Genomic DNA, 18,244 nt, shown 5'->3' on the forward strand with positions numbered 1-18,244 from the left:
TAACTTAAAATTAACTCAAAACATATACCAATGGCCATAGTCAGGGTATATTGAGAGTTAATTTCACTTTAAATTCTATAAAAGCACCAAATGTGTTTCATTCTTCACCTGAGTTTAAATATAGATTATTATATATTACATTCAATGACCATAGTCAAGGATGTATTATATCTTCAATCTTATTTTAATTCATCTAAAGAATGGAATAGCTTTTCAAAATTTAATTTCAAATTCTTCAAATTCATTCATCATTTAGGATAGAACTGCATCATGTTTTCAAAAATTTCTTTTTCAAAACTCCAAGTGATGTAAATATCTTCTCCAATCAATCTTCAATTTTTGTAAAAACCAATTCATCTGTTCATTTTCAATTCTATTTCATTTTCAATCTCAAAAGTTCAATTTAACTTTGAGATTTCAAATGTATTTTATATTCAAAATTTCCAATTCAAATCAGATTTCAAAGTTCAAATTGACTTTGAAATTCCAAATTCATTTTATATTCAAAAACTCCAATTCAAATCAGATTTCAAAGTTCAATTTGACTTTGAAATTCCAAATTCATTTTTATATTCAAAACAGATTTCAAAGTTCAATTTGACTTTGAAATTCCAAATTCATTTCAAATCAGATTTCAAAGTCCAAGTTGACTTTGAAAATTCCAAATTCGTTTTATATTCGAAAATCAAAATTCAAAGTTCAATTTAACTTTGAAATTTTTGATTCATTTTCTAAAATTCCAAATTCAAGCTCCAAATTCAGATCCACTCCATTCTAGGATCCAGAATCCAATTTCACCTTGGATCTCAGACTTCAGATCCAAAACCCATCTTAGGGTCCAGAGTCCAACTCCACATTGGATCTCAGACTTTAGATCCAAATCCATTTTAGGATCCAGAATCAACTCTACATTGGATCTCAGACTTCATATCCAAATCCATCTTAGGATCCAGAACCCAATTCTACTTTGGATCTTAGACTTCAGATCCAAATCCATTCTAGGATCCAGAATCTAATTCTACTTTGGATCCTAGACTTCAGATCCACTTCATTTTAGGATCCAGAATCCAAGTCCATCTTGGATTCTAAATCTCGGATCCCATTCTGTTTAGGATCCGGAATCCAATTCCAATTCTAGATTTCAATTCCATTTTCGGATCTAAGTTGAATCTCTTAAATCCATTTCTATTCTTGAATACCATTTAATTTTCTCAGATCCATTCTAAATTTCAAACTTCAAATTCAATTCCATCCCAAGTATTCATTTCCTTTTCTAAATTCAAGTTCAAATTCAAAGTCTATTTTTGACTCTGAAACTTCATTTCCTTTCATTTTTAAAGCTTCAAGTCATTCTTTCTCACTTATTCTCCCAACTCTGATTTACTTCAAAAACTTAGAACCTCTCTGATCTATCTCAAGTTCTAAAGTTAGATTCAACCATTTCTTCACTCTATTATCAAGTTCATCTCAGAATACTTGGAAATTTTTCAAAAACATCTTTCAAAAGGAGCATACATTCTTGTATTGCACAAGCATGATTCTTTGTGCATTTAGAGTTAGAATAAATTCTTAGATTATATTTAGGCAAAGCAAAAAGACATAGATTCGATCCTTGGTTTGATTACCCCTGGTAAAGGCGCCAGGAACGGTCGAACCTCGTACCGACGAGTGAATCCCGTCTCTCTATTTTCCCGCATATTTTCAAAAACAGAGGCGAGTAATTTTCTAAATATTTTCAAATAAAGGTCAAGTGAAAACCCGCAAAATAGTTCCTCTTCTCTCTCTTTCTTTTCTCTTCTCTCTTTCTTTTCTTTCTTTTTATTCCACTCCCTTCAAAAAGGAGGAGAATAGAGGTTAAAAAAGGAAAAGAGAAGGAAGAGAGAGAAACCATAAAAAGAGGAATTTTTTTTGCGATGATCACAGGACTTTAGGAAATTCAGATGAGATTTGAAAAGGGAATTGGATTTGAAATCTAGAATTGAGAATGGAATCGGATCTAAGATGGATTTAAGATCTGAAATCTGAGATCCGATGTGAAGTTGGGTTCTAGATCCTAGAATGGATTTGGATCTGAAGTCTGAGATCCAATGTAGAGTTGGGCTCTGGATCCTAAGATGAATTTGGATCTGAAGTCTGAGATCCAATGTAGAGTTGGACTCTGGATCCTAAGATGGATTTGGATCTGAAGTCTGAGATCCAATGTAGAGTTGGACTCTGGGTTCTAGAATGGAATGGATCTGAAGTCTGAGATCCAAGTGTAGAATTGGGTTCTGGATCCTACAATGGAATTGGATCTGAAGTCTGAGATCCAACATAAGTGTTGAATCCTGAATCCTAAAATGGATTTGGAGTTAAATTCAGAAGATGAATCAAGAACTTCAAAAAATGAAATTTAGAATTTGAATCTTGAATATACAAAATGAATTTCAAAGTCAATTTAGACTTTGAATTTGAAGTTTGAATTTGGAAGATGAAAAGAATCTCAAAGTTAAATTGAACTTTGAATTTGATTGGAGTTTTGAATATAAATTGAATTTGGAATTTCAAGGTCAAATTGAACTTTGAAATCCGATTTAAAATTTGAATATCAAATGAATTTGAAATCTCAAAGTTAGATTGAACTTTGAGATTTAAAAATGAAATAGAATTTTGAAGAATGAATTGGATTTTACAAGAATTGAAGATTGATTGAAGAAGATATTTACTTTACTTGGAGTTTTGAAAAAGGAATTTTGAAAAATATGATGCAGTTCTATCCTAAATGATGAATGAATTTAAATTTTTGAAATTGGATTTTGAAAAGCTATTCCATTCTTTGAATGAATTAAAACAAGATTGAAGATATAATACATCCTTGACTATGGTCATTGAATGTATTATATAATAATCTATATTTAAATTCAAGAGAAGAATAAAACACATTTGGTGCTTTTATAGAATTTAAAATGAAATTAACTCTCAATATACCCTGACTATGGCCATTGGTATATATTTTGAATTAATTTTAAGTTAAATTCTGATAAAAGAACAAAATATTTAAGGAAAATATGATGAATTTTGAAAACGGATCTAGTGTGGATCCAGTGTTATTTCGTAAAAGATAAAAATCCTAAGTTTTGTCCACACCCTGACTATGGCCATTGATGTAGATCATCGACTTAGGATCAATTACCTCTTACGAAATGGTGCACGTGCCATTCGTGTTGCCATTTGGAGAATTTGAGAAATAAAGAAAAAAAAAATGCATGAAGAACAAGCAATTCATGATATTTATAATGCTCATCCATTCTATCTAAGACAAGAATGTAAATTTCTCATTGATAGCTAGCTACTACAAACTTGAAATCAATTTAAGTTCACAAGAAAATACCAATTTCTATATATTCTCTTCAAAAAACACTTAATTAGTCCAAAAGTATATAAAGAACAATTTACATGACAACATATTGGACCTAAGAGGTTACATCTGAAGCAATTAGGTATATATCTCATATTATAGAAAATGCAAGATAAATGATGCAATCTATATTAGAATGACATATTCAAGTTAATTTACATATGAGAACCGGCGTAATGTCTTAAGGTAACTGAACTAGACATTGAAAACCATACAAGATGTCCTAAACTATTTGGGATGCATGATATGAGCTAAATGTCATGTAGTTACATAGGTGCTAGAGGTGTTGTAATGGGGCTGTGTGCCTGTAATGCATATGCAGCAGCAGGAAAGAGGTGGAAGATAGTGTAATGACATACTTGGTGAGGCTATGAGTGATAATGGAGCTGGAACGTGAAGGTCCAGCAGAGTGCAAGACTACTGTGCAACAAATTTGGAGGGAAGATGGTGGTGTACAACCGTGAGGGGAAGGCAAATGAAAGGAGGTACTACTGTGTGTAGATGGTTGAGAAGAAGTGACAGCCATGGGCGCCAAGGCCATGGTGAACAAATGTGGCAGATGTAAAAAAAAATGCAGTGAAAATGATAACAGGTGGATGTCATTAGTACCACGCAGCAGAGATCTTAGTGAGTATGTGCAAAGTATATGATCTGTGACATAGGTGTAGGCTTAAGATCTGAGATGCCAATGATGAGGGCTAAAGGAAAATGGAAGATGCGAACTTCAACCAAGCATGATATACCATAGGGAGCTTAAATAGTAAGTCAGGGGATGATAGGGAATGGATAATGGCGATGGGTTGGTACTTCTGCAGTCATCCGAAGTGGAGCTGCTGCAGTGCCTAATCACTGTTGTAGCTAGGGAAAAGACTACAGCTGCGAATGATGGTGTTGAAAGTGAGGTTCCAGCACAGTGAGTTGTATGTATTGTTATGAATACGATGGTAATGAGGGTAATATAGGGGTTAGAATGCTTGTAATGTAAGGACAGCAACGATATAGTGGAGGTGAACAGCTTCACTGGCTATGGTAGAGGTTGCTGTGGAGACATTGTGAACACCCCAAATTTTTCAAAATCTTTTAAATATTCCCTTTTTTCCCTTGATATCATTTTCTGAGAAATTAAGCCACTTTTGAATATAAATTCCAGTTCATTTCTCAAGTTTTACTGAAATTAAATTCATTTTATATGTTTAAATTGATTTTGGATCTGGATCCATTGTCCAGATCCAAATCTGAGTCTCATTGTTCAAATTTTAAATTAAAATTATAGAAAATACCAAAAATAGCCTTTAAATAGCTCGGATAGTCCATTCGACATCCGTTTGGATCTATCACATTGTATTTCTTGATTCAAGTGTCAAAACTCAAACATTTTCTCAAAACCTGGGTTCAAACCCATTCTTCTGAAGAAACTTTCCCCAAAATAACCCTGATCTTTCAGAAAAACCTTTCTCTTATGAATATTTTGAAATTTTGTAAAATTAGTATTAATTTTCTTAGTTTTAGAATTTTGTTTTTTACAAATATATGTTTAAAAAGAAAAGAACAAAAAAATAAGAAAATAAAAAATCCAAAAATTTCAGAAACTATGCAATTTACCTTCCTTTTTAAACCTTTTTAAAAAAAAAAAAACTCTCTTGAAACCCCTTTTTGAAAACAAAACCATTTAAAAAAAAAAAAATTTATGAAAAGGAAACCCCCATAGGGAATTTTAGAAAAATCACAACGACCACTCCCATCGCCTCTTGTTCCCCACCGAGTGACCATCCATCTACAACTGAACCTCCATCGACCCTTAATCTCCAACAACTCGAGTCGGCTTCTTCTTTAAGAAGGGGTCGCCTGTGTGATCATGCATAATATTTGCATTTTATTAATCATTATTTATGCATGATCCGTGTTAAAATCGCTCTAAAAAACCATTTTTATTGTTAGTTCTGAGAAATTGCATTGAATTGAATTTTATCAGAAAATCGTATTTTTCAAAGCTTTCCCTGCATATATTTTTTTTAGTGTTTCTATTATAGTTAGAATGTTTTAATCATAGTTTAGTTTGCTTAGGTTTTTTAATTTTTAATCAGTTTAGGAAGTTTGTTTGTTTGTTTTTAGACAATAAAACATGTTTTACTAAAATGGGTCTTTTGAAAAATATGGAAAATCGTGGACTTGTTTTGAATTTTTTTTCTTTTACCCTAATTTAGTATTATAAGTAATCTTCTACAGCCAAAAAAAGGGTCGTCTCTCCCTTTGAAACTCACGCCCCCCCTTTCCCTCTCTCTCTCTCTCTTTCTCTCTCTCTCCTTCCAGCCAGTTTCTTTTTTTTTTCCCTTCTTCTTCTTCTTCTTCTTCTTCTTCTTTATTCTACGTCTTTCCTCCCTTCCTCTACCCTTTTTCTTCACCAGCATCTTCTTCATCGTCTACCATCAAGGGGTGCAGCATGACAGGCATAGATCGTGAGAGGCCGCTCTTTCCTCAACCCATCCAGCTGCTCAGGTAAACTTCTTTTCCTCCATCTCCGTAGCGTAAAGTGTTCTTGGCTTTAATTTTTCTTTTATCGTTTTAGATAGTAGATGAAAAGAATAGATTTTCTTAGTGATGTTCTGCATTTTTGTCGTTACTTTGTTCAACCAGTGGCTACATTTTTTTTTTGTCATAGGTTTATTTGAGTCGTTCATGATCTAGTAGAGGTCTAGGTTTTTACAAAAGAAATTACAGCGTTTCAAGTTGTAGAAAAAAAAAAAACTTGTTTACCTAACAGCGTCAACCACACATACAACGTGTGATTGACGCTGCTGGACATACAATAGCGTTATTTGATTTCTGTGCTGGGCATACATTAGTTGTTCTGTTTTGTTTTATTGCATTGACGTAGCTGCATTAGTCAGTCATTGTTTAAATGTTGCATTAGTTTTTTTTCTGGATTCATTTTATTAATTCATCATTATGTTAGTTCATTATTTGCTAAAGGCATTAGTTATTTATTAGTACATTGGGTTAGTGTTCCTGTCCACCATTGTTGACAATCAACGTGATAGACGCATGTTACAGTTTTCTTATTTCTTTGTTCAGCTGGTGTAGTCTTTTACATGTAGCATTGTTTTTGTTAATAAAATTTTGATTATTATTAGTCGGTCTTTGCATATAGGATCTTAAATTGTTTTAGTTTTCTTGAATCAACGTCCTTTGCTTTGGTATTTCTGTGTTATTTAGTCGTTGTTCCACATATCAGTTTCACAACTCATTGCATTTAGCGTTTATTCTGTTTGCATTAATCTTAGTGTATTAAATTTTTAGTAGCATATGGCATTAGACTTAGTTGTCAATTTGATTAAGTTGTTAAGTTTTGGTTAATAGTCCACATATATTTCATTAACTAGTTATTATCCTAGTTAGTTCACTCACTGTAGTTAGACATTAGTCATCTCATTGCATTAGATGTAAATTTGATTAGTTTTCTAACTTAGTACTATTAGCATACAGAGTCACGTAAATATAGTATATTCATGGTAAGTCATGTTCCTATTCATTAGTCGTGAGTGATTTCTCCAAACGTTTAGTGTTTCCACCGTATAGGTTCACTGTTAACTTCTTTATGTTGCTGTAGGTAACGTTTAGTTTGCTCTTCCATTGTGTCTTTTAGGGTAGTTGTTATAATTAGTATTATAGTTAGTTCGTGTTATTCATTTATATTTTTGTGATTTTTGGCATGTCCTGTTGATATTTTTCGTAGATTTCTTGTTTCTGCTTCGCGTTTGCTTTTGTTTTGCAGGGAAGCAGGTAAATGTGCGACAAAAAGCAATTTTGACCCTCAGAAAAGTAAAAGTTCAAGAAAACATACATTACCTCAAGAAGGGACAGAAAGCCTCAAGCACTGAAGATTTGTTTTTTTTTCTAGATTAGGCTTTTATTTTATTCAATTCAATTCATTTGGGTTTGTAATAAGGCACTTTAATTATTTATTTAAGCCCTCTGCATAGGGCCGTACTCTCGTAGTTAGTTAATTATTTAATCAATTCTTTTCATTTTGGCAATAAAGCGTAGTTTAGATTGTTTGTTTGAATACGAAGTACTTCTCGTTCCCTGAGTTCGACCCGGACTCCACCACTCGTGCGAGCCGGTTTTTATATTTTTGGTGTCTGGCTTTCACTGGATTTGCATTAAAAATATTATTTTAAAAAGGAGTTTTCCAAAACTGACATCAAATTTTGGCGCCGTTGCCAGGGAACGGCGAAATACTAGTATTCACTTTATTGCCTTGTGTTTGTTCTCGTATTTATAGGTTGTTAGTTTAATTCAGTTCTTTAATTAGGATTGTTTAGTTTGTTTTTCGCATTTAGGCTTAGAACCACGTGTGTGCATACCATAGAGACAAGCTTACTTTTCTGCACAGCTCACCCATTAGGATCCCCTTAGAAGTGACTGTGTACGATTGGTACCGTGCACATAGATTTCATTTTCGTAAATTCTCTATTGAGTGCAACTGCGTGGTGCTTGTTTATTTCTTGTTTTCAGTAATTGTTTTTGTTACTCGCTTTGTGGTTTGTGTGGTTTGGCCGCTAGCGCGTTAGTTAGGTAGAAAAACCCAATTTAGGACGGTTGCTGCACCGGTCTATCCTTTGGTGCATGCACGGGCGACGTTCGCTTGAACCTGAGCTTGCCGAATTTGTTGAGGATCCCGAATCTTTCTTTAGGAGAGCCCATCAAGCCAGCCCCATGGCTGAAGATCAGCAGTTGATCCGTCCTCTTAGGGAGTACTTTATGCCCAACACATACACTCCTGCCTTCTGCATCACAAGACCTGATGTGGGAGCAAACCATTTTGAAATCAAGGCCAGTGTCATCCAGATGTTACCCTCCTTTTATGGCCTTAGCAACGAAGACTCATACCGTCATCTCGACGAATTTCTCGAGATCTGCTCTACGGTGCGAATCAACAATTTTGGAGATGACGCGTTAAGGTTGACGTTATTCCCCTTCTCCCTTAAGGATAAAGCCAAGCATTGGCTGAAGGCCCTCGATACAGTTCAAATTACCACTTGGGAACATATGCAAAGGGAGTTTTTAAAGAAATACTTCCCAATTGGTAAGACGAACCAGTATCGAAAAGCCATCACTAGCTTTTCACAGATCGAGGGAGAAATGTTTCATGAAACATGGGAGAGGATGAAAGATCTTCTTCGCAAGTGTCCCCACCACCAGGTGCCTCGCTGGCAACTGGTGCAATATTTTTATGATGGTCTCACTGAGAAGAACCGTCAAATGGTTGACGCTGCCTGTGGGGGCACTTTTATGCTTAAAAGTGAAGATGAAGCATGGTCCCTTTTTGAGACCTTGAGCGAGAACTCCATGCACCATGCTTCTGCTTCACGATCTGAGAGGGCCACACCTGTGCAAGATGGCGCGAAGAAGGCTGGTATATTCGAGATAGGGATGCACATTGAGTTGCAAAACAAGGTCGACCAACTGTCCCAGAAATTGGATTAGTTGTTGTCGGGTCCCTCTCCAGTCCTACAGGTGTGTGCGTTGTGTGCTAGCCCTGCACACCATGTTGTTGATTGCCCCGTTGCACCACAGTACCCTGAGTTTGTCCAGGAACAAGCTCAGATGGCGCAGAGTTTCGCTAGGCCCGCACCCAATCCATATTCCAGTACATATAACCCGGGCTGGCGGAACCATCCCAATTTTTCATGGAGAAATCCACAAGCCCAACCTCCCAACCCGTCCCAAAGCCAACCTAGGCAAGGCGGTTATGCGCTTGGATTTCAGAGAAACAGCTACCCTTCAGCTCAGCCTACTTATAGTCAACCTCAGTCCCAGGAGTCTTCGTCCAGCCAGTCTTTTGAGGACAAGATGTTGCAAGCCTTCTCAGATATCAAGGCCAATCTGAGCTCCCATACACATTCTATTGCGAAGCTTGAGACGCAAATGGGACAACTCGCTGAGGCGCTTAGCAGGCGGAGTGAGGGAGCTTTACCTAGCCAACCGGTGGTGAACCCTAGGGGTAAGGAGCCGATGCATGGCTTGCATATGACAGATGCCCATCAAGAGCAGGCTCAAGCAGTAATCACCCTCAGGAATGGGAAGCAATACCAAGCGAGGGAGGCTGCAGAAGAAAGAGAGAGAACGAGTGAGAAGCAGCCTGTCCCTACCGTCCCACCTCAGGAAAGCGAGAGGGCTCTACCATCTGAGCCTTCAAAGTCCTATACTCCCAAAGCCCCCTTTCCTGAGGCGTTAGAGAGGCCGAAGTCATTAGGCAAACATGGAGTGAATATGCAGGAGATGCTTGAGATATTCAAGCACGTTCAGATAAACCTCCCCTTGCTTGATGCCATTCAGCAAGTCCCTGCATACGCAAAGTTTCTAAAGGAGCTTTGTACGCAGAAAAGAAAGTTGAAGTCACAAGTGCCGAAGAAGATATACTTGACTGAGCATGTGAGTGCGGTGCTGCAACACCAAACCCCACCAAAGCTTAAGGACCCAGGGACTCCAATTATTTCGTGTGTCATAGGAGACATCACTGTCGAGCGTGCATTGCTCGACCTTGGGGCAAGTGTCAATATCTTGCCGGGTTTCTTTTATGACAAATTTGGATTAAAGGAGATGAAGCCAACACCTATGACCCTGCAGCTTGCAGATAGATCAATCAAGGTCCCGCGAAGGATTTTGGAAGATGTGTTAGTCAAGGTAGAGGACTTCTACTTCTCTGTCGACTTCATCATTTTAGATATGGAGGGAGTTAATGATATGCGTCAGACCCCCATTATTCTTGGACGCCCCTTTCTGGCCACTGCCAATGCGTGCATTAATTGCCGCACAGGTGCGATGGATGTCTCATTTGGCAACAGGAAGATGAGGCTTAACATTTTTCATGCGGCGATGGGACCTGCCGGCGATGAGGCTTCTTTCGAGGTCGACTTCATTCAGGACCTGGTAGAAGCAGAGCATACCTGGTTATTGAGTGATCCACCTCAGGAGGAGGTTGATGAATCACTCAAAGAAGATGGCCATGGGTCGATAGAGAGTCAGACAAGTGATCTGAGTTGGACCTGGCACTTCGAGCCGCTTCCTGAATTGGCAGAAAAGTCAGCCCGACCATCCATAGAGAGTCTGCCTGAGCTTGAGTTGAAGCCCTTACCGGCCTCACTCAAGTATGCCTTCCTAGGCAAGGATCAGACTCTCCCCGTCATTATTTCCGCAGACCTGATTGAAACACAGGAGTGTCAGCTTTTACAGGTCTTGCACGAGCATAAAGAGGCGATTGGATGGTCGGTAGCAGATTTGAAGGGGATAGATCCCTCCTTTTGCATGCATCGGATTATCATGGATGAGGGGGCTAAACCTTCAAGAGAGGCGCAAAGGAGACTAAATCCCCATATGAAGGAGGTGGTAAAGAAGGAGGTAGTCAAATGGTTGGATGCAGGGATCATTTATCCCATCTCCGACAGTCAGTGGGTGAGCCCTACTCAGGTTGTCCCCAAGAAGTCTGGGCTCACTGTAGAGACGAATGAAAAAGGAGAAAGTGTCCCCATGAGGACTACCACGGGATGGCGAGTATGCATAGATTATAGAAAGTTGAACAGTGCAACTAGGAAGGATCACTTCCCTCTGCCGTTCATCGACCAGATCTTGGAGAAACTCGCGGGCCAGCAGTATTTTTGTTTCCTGGATGGTTATTCAGGATACAACCAGGTGGCCGTTCATCCCGAGGACCAGGAGAAAACGACGTTCACCTGTCCTTATGGCACTTTTGCTTATAGGAGAATGCCGTTCGGGCTCTGTAATGCCCCGGCTACATTTCAGCGGTGCATGATGGCGATCTTCTCACATATGATGGATGATGTCCTGGAGATTTTCATGGACGATTTCTCGGTCTATGGCTCTTCATTTGACGATTGTCTCCAAAAGTTATCTCGTGTGCTTCAACGTTGTAGGGAGACAAATCTGATTCTTAGTTGGGAAAAGAGTCATTTCATGGTGAGACAAGGGATTGTTCTTGGACATATTGTGTCTGAGAAAGGAATCGAGGTTGATAAGGCCAAAGTAGAGACCATTGCTAGATTAGCTCCACCGACCTCTGTGCGGCAGGTGCGATCATTTCTAGGGCACGCAGGTTTTTATAGAAGGTTCATTAAGGACTTTAGCCAGATTTCTCGACCGTTGTGCAACCTCCTAACGAAAGATCAGTCGTTTGTGTTTGATGATGCCTGTCTGAAGGCATTCTTGGCCCTGAAGGAAGCTCTGACTACTGCTCCTATTCTTCGATCTCCTGAGTGGTCAGTGCCATTTGAGATTATGTGTGACGCGTCAGATTACGCGGTTGGAGCGATTCTCGGTCAGAAGATTGAGCGACGATCTCATGTGATTTATTATGCTAGTAGGACCCTCTCTGATGCGCAAATGCATTATACCACCACAGAGAAGGAATTACTAGCCGTAGTTTTTGCTCTTGAGAAGTTTCGATCATATTTGTTAGGCTCCAAGGTCATCATTTACTCAGATCATGCAGCATTGCGATATTTGATGAGTAAAAAGGATGCCAAACCGCGTCTCATTCGATGGATCCTTCTGTTACAAGAATTTGATCTCGAGATTCGAGATAAGAGTGGATGTGAGAATCTTGTAGCAGATCATTTATCCAGACTGACAGTGGAGACATCCACTGATCAGGGGCAGATTGATGATTCATTTCTGGATGAGCAGCTCTTTCATGTCAAGCGTTTGCCTTGGTTCGCGCATATCATCAACTTTTTGGTGACTGGAGAGTACCCTTCGCACTGGAACCGCAATGAGAGAGATCAATTTTTCTCGCAGGTAAAGCACTATTTTTGGGAGGAACCAGAATTGTTTCGATTATGCCCGGATCAGATGATTCGGAGGTGTGTTCCTGAGGAGGAGTATGACTCCATTCTATCATTCTGTCATTCCTTGGCTTGTGGAGGTCATTTTTCTAGTCGAAAGACAGCCGCAAAGGTCCTCCAGTCAGGATTTTGGTGGCCGACATTGCATAGAGATGCTCACGATTTTTGTAGGAGGTGCTTGCGCTGTCAGCAGACGGGACACATCGCCAAGCGTGATATGATGCCCCTCCTTCCTATTTTGATTGTTGAGATTTTTGATGTGTGGGGCATTGATTTTATGGGTCCTTTCCCGCCTTCGTTCGGATTTATTTATATTCTAGTGGCGGTTGATTATGTCTCCAAATGGGTCGAGGTCGTGGCCACCCGAACCAATGATCATAAGGAGGTGCTCTGATTTATCAAGCACAACATTTTTAGTCGGTTCGGAGTCCCTAGAGCGATCATTAGTGATGGTGGTACGCACTTTCGTAATGTACAAGTAGCTTCCTTACTTAGGAAATACTCGGTACATCATCGGATTGCCACACCGTACCACCCACAGACTAGTGGCCAAGTCGAGGTCTCCAATAGGGAGATCAAGCGGATTCTTGAAAAAACAGTCCGGCCAGACTGCAAGGACTGGTCTCAGCGCCTTGATGATGCCCTTTGGGCCTATAGGACTGCTTTCAAGACTCCGATTGGCATGTCCCCATACCGATTGGTTTTTGGGAAACCATGCCACCTTCCTGTTGAATTGGAGCATAGGGCATATTGGGCTATCAAGAAGTTCAATTTTGATATGGTCCAAGCTGGAGCTGAGAGGAAGTTGCAGTTGAGTGAGCTTGAGGAGTTACACAATGAAGCCTACGAGAGTGCCAAAATATACAAGGCTCGAACCAAGCATTTCCATGATCAACATATTGTGAGGAAGCAGTTCGAGCCTGGTCAAAAGGTGTGGCTTTATCATTCACGTCTCCATCTTTTTTCAGGGAAGCTGAAGTCCAGATGGGATGGACCATTCATAGTCCATAGAGTTTTTCCACATGGAGCGGTAGATCTTTTGGACCCTCGAACGGGTAGCATTTTCAAAGTTAATGGGCAGCGACTGAAGCCCTACATTTCTGATATGGTGGTGCAGCAAGACATTGAGGCTATTAACCTCGTGGATGCATGAGGGGGAGCACAGGTTTGTATGTTGTATTTTTAGTAGGATCTAGTAAATATCATAGATGGTTTTTCGTTATTTTGCTTTGATTTCTTGTATCTCATGAGTGTTTTGTTAGATCAGGTATGCATTCTTGTGTAATCGTAGGACATGCATTCATATGTCATCTCAGGTGACTTCTGCTCTTTTCTCCTAATTATTTTGTTCTCAAGTGCAGCCTCTTAGTTTCATACAAGCATGGGGGAGTGCCACTGAGGACAGTGTCATTCAAGCATGGGGGAGGGTATAGTGTGCACACCTAAACTTTTCATGTCTTTGTACTTGCAATTTTTTTTGTCAACTCATTAAAATTAGGCTTTTAGGGAATGAGTTTGAACTTATATGACTGCTTTGCAACATCTAACGTCTTTAGAGAATTTTTAAGCGCCACGAAAATTTTTCTAACACGAATCTAGAAAACTATGGTTGTTTATGTAGATTTCAAAGAAATGATTATAAATGCATGTTAGAGTTTATTTTGAATCACAAGTATGAATATGCATAGTTTTTTTTTTTTAAAAACTAAGCAAATGAACAACGTTGCAAAAGAGCTCAAAAAGTGAAACGAGCATACGTTTAGTTGTTTGATATCTTCGTACTCCCTAGTAGCTGGGCTTAGACACAAGTTGAAGTGTTTGAGTCCATGTTGAAAAGGATAACGAAGGAAGTCAATTCTTTGTCTACGTTAATATCTGTGGCCTATTTTGTTCGAGCAAGTAGAGCCTGAGGGGTGTTTACACCTGGTGCCCTAAAGCCATCTGGTTTCGGAGTCATCGGCCCGAAAGCTCGTTACATGGACTTTATAGAGAGCCTAATAGATATTGACATTGCACATGACAGAGAAGTAGACTATACGTAAACTATAGAAAATTGAAGGTCTAGTGACTCGAGCAATTAAGTCTGAGGGATACTTTGTATCTGGTGCCCTAAGGTCGTTTGGCCTGGGAGTCACTGACCCAAAGCTCGCTACACGGGTCACAAAAACTGGAAATTGGGTATAGTGCTCAGAAAAAAATTTTGATTGAAAAATGTGGAAAAGTGAAAATCAAGAAAGAGAAAAGAGCGTAAAAGAGAAAAGTTCATTGCTTAAAAGCAAATATTGAGAAAACCTGTGCAGAACACATATGAGTGAGGATAAGTAAATAATGATATGTATGAATTTGAATTTCTAAGGATGAAACATAAATGATTATGCTATTTAGAAAAGTGAAAGAAAATATTTTATTCTGTGGTGGCAAGTAGAAGACTCTAATCCTGTTTTGATGTTGCAATGGCATGAAATATTTGTGGAAACGAACTCCTTAACTGCCTAATGCTTTGTGTTTTAAAATTCTTATACATACTTGACACAGATGTTTGTGGGTAGCATCACTGCAAACCCTCACGAGACCTTACTCGTCCACTGGGGTAACTCAGGGGTTGAAAGGGCTTGTTGCATATGCTAAATGCAACCGTGATTCCTACGAAAGTGAGTTAGGTATTTATTGTGTGTCTAGTTTAGTATTTTTGTTTTTGCTTCAGTTTGCTCGAGGACTAGCAAACGATAAGCATGGGGGTATTTGATCATGCATAATATTTGCATTTTATTAATCATTATTTATGCATGATCCGTGTTAAAATCGCTCTAAAAAACCATTTTTATTGTTAGTTCTGAGAAATTGCATTGAATTGAATTTTATCAGAAAATCGTATTTTTCAAAGCTTTCCCTGCATATATTTTTTTAGTGTTTCTATTATAGTTAGAATGTTTTAATCATAGTTTAGTTTGCTTAGGTTTTTTAATTTTTAATCAGTTTAGGAAGTTTGTTTGTTTGTTTTTAGACAATAAAACATGTTTTACTAAAATGGGTCTTTTGAAAAATATGGAAAATCGTGGACTTGTTTTGAAATTTTTTTCTTTTACCCTAATTTAGTATTATAAGTAATCTTCTACAGCCAAAAAAAGGGTCGTCTCTCCCTTTGAAACTCACGCCCCCCCTTTCCCTCTCTCTCTCTCTCTTTCTCTCTCTATCCTTCCAGCCAGTTTCTTTTTTTTTTTCCTTCTTCTTCTCCTTCTTCTTCTTCTTCTTTATTCTACGTCTTTCCTCCCTTCCTCTACCCTTTTTCTTCACCAGCATCTTCTTCATCGTCTACCATCAAGGGGTGCAGCATGACAGGCATAGATCGTGAGAGGCCGCTCTTTCCTCAACCCATCCAGCTGCTCAGGTAAACTTCTTTTCCTCCATCTCCGTAGCGTAAAGTGTTCTTGGCTTTAATTTTTCTTTTATCGTTTTAGATAGTAGATGAAAAGAATAGATTTTCTTAGTGATGTTCTGCATTTTTGTCGTTACTTTGTTCAACCAGTGGCTACATTTTTTTTTTTGTCATAGGTTTATTTGAGTCGTTCATGATCTAGTAGAGGTCTAGGTTTTTACAAAAGAAATTACAGCGTTTCAAGTTGTAGAAAAAAAAAACTTGTTTACCTAACAGCGTCAACCACACATACAACGTGTGATTGACGCTGCTGGACATACAATAGCGTTATTTGATTTCTGTGCTGGGCATACATTAGTTGTTCTGTTTTGTTTTATTGCATTGACGTAGCTGCATTAGTCAGTCATTGTTTAAATGTTGCATTAGTTTTTTTTCTGGATTCATTTTATTAATTCATCATTATGTTAGTTCATTATTTGCTAAAGGCATTAGTTATTTATTAGTACATTGGGTTAGTGTTCCTGTCCACCATTGTTGACAATCAACGTGATAGACGCATGTTACAGTTTTCTTATTTCTTTGTTCAGCTGGTGTAGTCTTTTACATGTAGCATTGTTTTTGTTAATAAAATTTTGATTATTATTAGTCGGTCTTTGCATATAGGATCTTAAATTGTTTTAGTTTTCTTGAATCAACGTCCTTTGCTTTGGTATTTCTGTGTTATTTAGTCGTTGTTCCACATATCAGTTTCACAACTCATTGCATTTAGCGTTTATTCTGTTTGCATTAATCTTAGTGTATTAAATTTTTAGTAGCATATGGCATTAGACTTAGTTGTCAATTTGATTAAGTTGTTAAGTTTTGGTTAATAGTCCACATATATTTCATTAACTAGTTATTATCCTAGTTAGTTCACTCACTGTAGTTAGACATTAGTCATCTCATTGCATTAGATGTAAATTTGATTAGTTTTCTAACTTAGTACTATTAGCATACAGAGTCACGTAAATATAGTATATTCATGGTAAGTCATGTTCCTATTCATTAGTCGTGAGTGATTTCTCCAAACGTTTAGTGTTTCCACCGTATAGGTTCACTGTTAACTTCTTTATGTTGCTGTAGGTAACGTTTAGTTTGCTCTTCCATTGTGTCTTTTAGGGTAGTTGTTATAATTAGTATTATAGTTAGTTCGTGTTATTCATTTATATTTTTGTGATTTTTGGCATGTCCTGTTGATATTTTTCGTAGATTTCTTGTTTCTGCTTCGCGTTTGCTTTTGTTTTGCAGGGAAGCAGGTAAATGTGCGACAAAAAGCAATTTTGACCCTCAGAAAAGTAAAAGTTCAAGAAAACATACATTACCTCAAGAAGGGACAGAAAGCCTCAAGCACTGAAGATTTGTTTTTTTTTCTAGATTAGGCTTTTATTTTATTCAATTCAATTCATTTGGGTTTGTAATAAGGCACTTTAATTATTTGTTTAAGCCCTCTGCGTAGGGTCGTACTCTCGTAGTTAGTTAATTATTTAATCAATTCTTTTCATTTTGGCAATAAAGCGTAGTTTAGATTGTTTGTTTGAATACGAAGTACTTCTCGTTCCCTGAGTTCGACCCGGACTCCACCACTCGTGCGAGCCGGTTTTTATATTTTTGGTGTCTGGCTTTCACTGGATTTGCATTAAAAATATTATTTTAAAAAGGAGTTTTCCAAAACTCACACCACTGTGCCTCTTCAAGGGATCGCTCTTCACCCCCGCATGTTCCCTTCTTCAGCTTCTTTCAGATCCATTTTCTTCCTTCACCCACGAAGCACCCGATCTTCTTCTTCATTTTCCCCTCCCTCTTTTCTTCTTTCTTATTCTTCCTTAGTATTCTTCCATCTGATTGAGGGGAATCGACCATTCTGAAGCTCCTGCAATCTATTTCGAAAGTTATCAGCAGGAATCCCGACAGCAGAAGGTAAGCGATTTCTTCCTTTCCAATTCCTATGACTTATTGTATCCTGAAATTTTTTTTCCTCTCTTCATGAGTTTCTTCCCTTCTTCTTTTACTTAGATTTTCTACAGAAGTTTTATATTATCAGTTCCCCTGTTTTAATTTCTGCTTTTCGTTCACGGCATTACGGAGGGGATCGACCTGCATATAGCAGGATTGACCCCCCCCCCCCCCCCCCTCCTCATTGCTACAGCAAATGGAATCCATCAATTCCAACACTTAATTTCTTCCTTTCTTTTTTTTTCTTTTTTTTCTTTTTTTATTTTTTCTCAGTCTATGTTCTTCTATCTATCATTCCTCGTTTGGCATCTCACCCTTTTCCCTTTGATCATATTTTCATCTTGTAGCATTCCAGTTTAATCCTGTTTTCCCTCCCTTTTTTCGATTGATTATCGATTACCTGTTTATATCTTAATTTTGACTTACTGATTTCCTTATTGATTTCCTCTCTGATTTTACTTATTGATTATTGATCTCCTGTTTTCCTCTAACCCCCTGTTTATGCTAGATTTTTCTTTTCTTCCTTTTTTTTTTTTTGGGTCCATCGGATGATTCATCAACACTTTCGTTCTCATCCCTGCCCACTACTTTGGCTTAACATTGTTTTGTTTTGTTTTT

General features: G+C 38.0%; 1 non-coding gene across 1 annotated transcript; it reads right to left on the reverse strand.

Annotated features, from left to right (window-relative positions):
- Nucleotides 1-8,493: 8,493 nt before the first annotated feature.
- LOC149820877 (small nucleolar RNA R71) lies at nucleotides 8,494-8,599 on the reverse strand. Its single transcript, XR_016426939.1, has one exon. It is a non-coding gene; the product is annotated as a small nucleolar RNA R71 (small nucleolar RNA).
- Nucleotides 8,600-18,244: the final 9,645 nt, after the last annotated feature.

This window comes from Nuphar pumila, chromosome 12 (genome assembly GCF_984573655.1).
Source record: "Nuphar pumila chromosome 12, dmNupPumi1.hap1.1, whole genome shotgun sequence".
NCBI classification, from domain to species: domain Eukaryota; kingdom Viridiplantae; phylum Streptophyta; class Magnoliopsida; order Nymphaeales; family Nymphaeaceae; genus Nuphar; species Nuphar pumila.